This window comes from Odontesthes bonariensis (genome assembly GCF_027942865.1).
Source record: "Odontesthes bonariensis isolate fOdoBon6 chromosome 6 unlocalized genomic scaffold, fOdoBon6.hap1 SUPER_6_unloc_1, whole genome shotgun sequence".
NCBI classification, from domain to species: domain Eukaryota; kingdom Metazoa; phylum Chordata; class Actinopteri; order Atheriniformes; family Atherinopsidae; genus Odontesthes; species Odontesthes bonariensis.
This window is the reverse complement of record NW_027457365.1, coordinates 157632-163277: the sequence shown is the minus strand read 5'-3', so window position 1 is coordinate 163277 and position 5646 is coordinate 157632. Positions and strand designations below refer to the sequence as shown.

Below are 5646 nucleotides of genomic sequence, written 5' to 3'. Positions count from 1 at the left end.
ATTTTATATGAAACAATTTTACATTTTATATGAAACATATTCTGTTACATCATTGCAAGTTTTCCTCAAAATCACCATTTCCTGAAGATTATGTTTTAATGCTCTAATTATCATTTAATCATAATTTATGAATGTTTTTCTCATATGGACAGCTAGCAGCAGCAGGATCAGCAGCTTTGAGAGCTCCACAACACACATTCCATACATTATCTTTCTGATTTATGGCAAATAAAATATGGTTTGGGGAAACATCACAATGTGGAAATGAAAGACCAACACTAGTTATCATTTTAGGGTTTAAAGATCCTTGGACGTATTCATTGTTGATCAAAAATGACCACTTCCAAATACTGTGCTATTATGAACAACAAAAATAAAACTACTAGCAATAACATAAACAATTTTTAAAAACATGTTTTCCAACTGCTTCACATTTCAAAAATTCACGTATAAATCAATATAACAGACATGCAATAACATTTCATATTTAAAATGTATTTTCAAACTTATTATACAGGGTATATGCAGGAATGCAAAAGTTTATTTCAATACCTTTTATAAGACTTTTTATAGACCTCAAAATACTTTTAAGACCTCATTCGGTCGGTGGAGGAAGTGGTGTAGGACTTCTTTAACAGGAACAGGAAGCCGGGGAGGCAGAAGAGGACATTGATGAACTTGTGGAGGTGATCTGTAAGGTGGTGTAGTGATCCATCATGCAGCCCCAGGCGTGTTAGGGCTGCAGTGGGTTATACTGTTGCTCTTTATGCTGTTGAAAGGGGGAGGGGTCTAGCAGAACAAATAGTTTTATATGTTATAGTAATCAGGTTTTAGATTATTATATATAGGTTAAATTTTGGACATTGACAGAAAATACTTAAATGCCTGTAGTGTAACGTTTCATGGTGTATGTGAGTAACCATGTGTTAGTTACCTTCATTCAAAGCTGAGTGGTGTCTGTCCATTTACGCATGGGCTGTGGGTTTCAACATACAAAGGTTGGGTTGGTTTTTGGAACGCATTTAGAAAAATATGTTTAAAATTTATTTCTAGGAATTTGTAAAAAGTAAAGACATTTTCTTAGTGCCGCTTTTTAATCATAACATTGAAATGATTAGCTGTGTATTTGTATTGTTTCAAAACATGTTTGCTATAATCATTAAGCACTTAATAGTGTGGAGCGTCACTCACTCATTACAAATTGAAGAGCACGCAGGTATATATCCTGACCAAAGGATAAGGAGTCAGAGTTAGGATTCACTTCATGTTGCAGCAGAGCAAGATTCTCTGCAGACAGGGGGGATGGAATGTAAGGAACAACAATCCCATGGTCAGTGTCTTCAGATACCTCCTCCTGATGGTCTATGTGCTGCAGCTGCATGGCCCAACAAACAAATTAATGATAATAGACAAAGTGCTTAAGGGAAAAACTGCCATGCCAATCAAGTATTACATGCCCACCTCTGCATAATTTGGCTCAGGCACAGGTGCTTGGAGCATTCCAATGTTCCACATCTGTTGAGGTGTAAGGTTTGCCTCTGTGCGGATCGGGTGGTTGTTCCAACTGTCTGTGAAATGCTGTAGATCTGACCGCAGACGAGGTACGAGCACACAGAAGAGGTGGATCGCATTAGACAGATCAATGAAGCCCTCTTCTTCCAAGCTGTGTAGTGCGTTGTAGTACTTTGATGTTACAGAATTCCAAACATCTCTCCATAAGCGTTCCACCCTGAAAAAAGGCAGACAGACAATGGTTAGAATAAGAAACACTGGTGCTGTCTGTTCATAAGTAAATGGCATTTATGGCTTTTCAGTGGTGCAGCCACTTTTATGCCGGTGTGTGTGTGTCCGCCAGTTCACACCAGGAAATTTCAATCAGGAATGGAGAGTATAGGAGAGAGCAAGCTGAAATCTGTGCCAAGGTTTGTGACCACTGTTCAATGTAAAAGATGACTGCCAACTATAACCAGCACACCATGGAGCTTGTTGAAAGCAGCCATCTTGACAGAAGAGGGTAAACCAACATCCGGTCAGACTGACACATGATTGACACAAATTGATAATGTAATTAATGCTTCCTGTTAGTCACATTAATACAATACAAGTTTACCTTCAGTTCTCTCAAAGGAGCTGCTATAAAAAATGGTCTATTGTTGCTAAGCAGCAGAGCACTGCTTACTCCTCCACTCTGAGAAGGATTATCAAAAAAGCAGATGTCAAGTGTAGATGCGACAAGTTCATTTAATTACCTCTGGTTATGGACACTTTTGCCTGCAATAAAGCTTCCACGGCCTGTTCCTCGGACAGTAAACATGCACCTGGCTATGTCGACATTTTCCACCCCTTGATCAGCTCTCACTCTGAAAGAAAAGCAAATGCTTTTCCCCCCCATATATGACATAACTTCATAATGTACAGCAGCACGTCGTTCTTTTATTTCTCCTGCAATTTGAATATATACCTTGAGGGCCATCCATTTCTCTGAACACCCTCCATGAAGAAGCCAAAAGCAGTTGCTGCTTTGTTGTTAGCTGCTGCGTCCAGATACAAAATCTATGAAAGAGGTAGACGCATACCATGTATGTTTTGGAGTTGTTCATAAGGGTAAATATGTTGTGAATGAATAGAAAATAAAATATCTACCTTCCTGGAAAATCCATCTATCCCTCCAAAGATGACGATGTTATACCTTTAAAAAATGCATTTGAAAAAATATATAATTTATTTATGTATTACATGTATGTAGAACTCCCACATCATACAACACAGTAAATTGGTCAACAAGCAACGTCATACAAACGTAAAATAAGTTCTGCCAGACAAGACATTAATTTACCTTATCAGTTTATGATTTGTATCAACATGGACGAGAGACAGGGGAGCAGGGACAGAGTAGCTTCGTCGAGCAATGCAACGAAGCTGGATCATCCTGGCAATGATACCTGCACCATCTACACGCTGCAAAGACAGCCTCACTCTTTTCCATTGAAGACGAAGGCCCATTGCTTGGAGACTTCCTTTGACCATTCTGTAGCCTGCATGCGGCATCCTTGCCTTAATAGCCCTGACTTTCTGGTCTAATTCTTCATCAGAAATTACAGAATAGCATGCCCTCACTGACATGTTGTGGTCCTTCATTCTTCTGTAAAGGGTTGACCGTGAAATGCCATGCATTTCTACTAAATGAACTAGAGGTAAAGAGGTATCCAGCAACATCTGTAGTGTGTCACGACTCATTTGTAGTTCTGGCCGTCCTACATTCCCACTCCAACAAGTGGTGGCTACATCATTAAATAGTGGAGGAACAGGATTCTGTGACAGATGTGAACTGAGCACTACAGTCAACTGTTGCAGACCATCAGCCAGCTCTGCGGGAATATCCATGTATTGTGTGCCAGCTTGAATAAACTGCAACTCTTGAGTGCACACAAACAGGAGGTACTCAAAATCAATGGGTACTCTATTGATGACAGAAACCAACCTATCCCTTAACCTCAGTAAGAGCTGTTGTGCCATCGGATGCCTGCAAATTAAAATTTAGCATTATAAGAGGAGCAATTTTGAAATTCATGTATAAGTGTACTTGTATGAGATAGTCAGTGCATTACCTGCAATAGATAATGGGGAGCACAACCCCAAAATGGAGAATCAGCAGCAGAGGTGATGTGTAGTATTGGTCTTTCTAAATGGGAGGGAGAAAAGATGGCTGTTGTGAAAATGGTTATGACCTACAATACACCAGACACATAAAAAGAGCAAAACCATAAATAAAATCTACCCATCCATTCTTACCTTTATTAAGCAATCCTGTTCCAAAAAGTTTTAGTGGAGTTCTTGGCCTAAAAAAAACATAATTTGATCAACAGGAAAAACAATTAGTCCATCTGCTGCCTGGAAAGATGTTGCAGTTAATGTAGGTAGCTATCGTTGTCTGTGTGTGTGTGTGTGTGTGTGTGTGTGTGTGTGTGTTGCTGCAGACAGAGACACGAGACAACTTAATTTCAGCTACTTAAGGCTTTAGCTAGTTAGCTACTTTAAAAAAAACAAAACAAAATAAAAAATATCTGGCTAAGTGTACGCTATATATAGCATTAATGCCATTATGCTTAACGGTTACACTAACAAGCCATCAAAATTGATGGCTTGTATAATAAAAGTAACCATACGACACTATTGAGCAGTTATAATTGAGAGTGCAGCAATACCTGTATCGATATCAATACTGCTTATCAATACTTCAAATAATTTGATGCAAAAAATAAAGTATCACATAAAGAAATTAATGTGTCATGCCTACAGAGCACAGCACCTAGAGACACCAAAACTTAGGCCAAGCCAGGACCAGAGTCCTACATTATCAATCAGCATTGCAATAAAATAGAAAAATACAACTTCAGACAACTTTCACTCACACACCTTCTAATAAAACATCTTACATAAACATGTCAATAAATCAACACTGAATAAGGCAAGACTTGTAATGGGTTGACAGGACAATACTATATGATATTAGAAATCTAAATAAATGAATACTAATTAAACAAACCATCTTGTCTTCTTTTCCAAGGATTTTCATTAAACTAAGAGCTTTTGTGTCTCAACTGAATGCCAAATTTACCAGAAGGATCATTATTGGCACAATACTTTAAGCTAGTAACTACTTGTACACTATGTCAGACAATAAGCATCACTTCATTGAACTGCCAGTTTTCCATGTGGAGTTGTGCGGGACATTAGGCTACTTATAAATAATGCCTGACATAGCTAGTTTGCGCACCGAGCAACGGAATATATATTCATGTTACCGGTGGTATGCAACATTATTTTCCGTACGGGACGGCATATGTAAGCCCCGCTCTCAAAATAACAGCATCTGCCTCTGTGTCTGCGAGCATTTGACTGTGATGGTGGGGAGACCACTACCCGTGAGCGAGAGAGAGAGCGGGACGGTCAAATAGCTGTAATCCTGTGGGCTGTGTGAGAAGATAGACTCAGGCTCTGCATGACCTGTTGCTGCTAAACAGGCAGCGCTGTGGGCAACAGTTGGCCTGTGGACTGTTGTTTGACCACTAATGACGTTACGTATTATAACACAATATAGCACTAGCACATAGCAAGCCTCTGTAACGTTACTTAAGTGAAATAAACAATTCAATTAGCCGTTAGCGCACCCTGCTAGCCTGCCTGACAATATGAGGCGTCAGATATCTAACACAATCACACAAATTAGTCAACGTGAGCTAAGTTAGCAAGCTGTATGTTTAATCGAAATATCAAACAGAGTAGGCTAATAACGTGACACCAATCATTTTAATACGGTTTTATCTACTTACCAACAACTCCACCACTGCCTGACCACTGCTTCCTGGCTCGCTGGCGAGTGGCGACCATGACTTGCTTGTCAGAAAGACGTCGTTGGTGTAGACACTTGTCACTCAAACATGTCTGACCAATGGGGAAGCACCCGCCCACTGCGGTACGTTTGTGTCAAAATGATTAAAAAAAAAAACGACTTCAAAACTTTTTTCACTTCATTCAAAAAAAAAGAAAGTTCAATCAAAAAAAAAAACACTTCAAATGATTTTTTTTTTTTTTGCATTTAAACAGTTTTTTCTTTGATTGAAAATATTTTTTTTTGATTGAAAA

At 38.9% G+C, this 5646-nt stretch overlaps 1 long non-coding RNA gene across 1 annotated transcript; it reads right to left on the bottom strand.

The window, feature by feature from the left end:
* Nucleotides 1-284: 284 nt before the first annotated feature.
* On the bottom strand, nucleotides 285-1343 carry LOC142375820 (uncharacterized). The gene is made up of 3 exons (XR_012769048.1): nucleotides 1192-1343; nucleotides 935-976; nucleotides 285-789 (listed from the first exon to the last, which is right to left on the bottom strand). It is a non-coding gene; the product is annotated as an uncharacterized LOC142375820 (long non-coding RNA).
* Between the last annotated feature and the right edge of the window lie 4303 nt (nucleotides 1344-5646).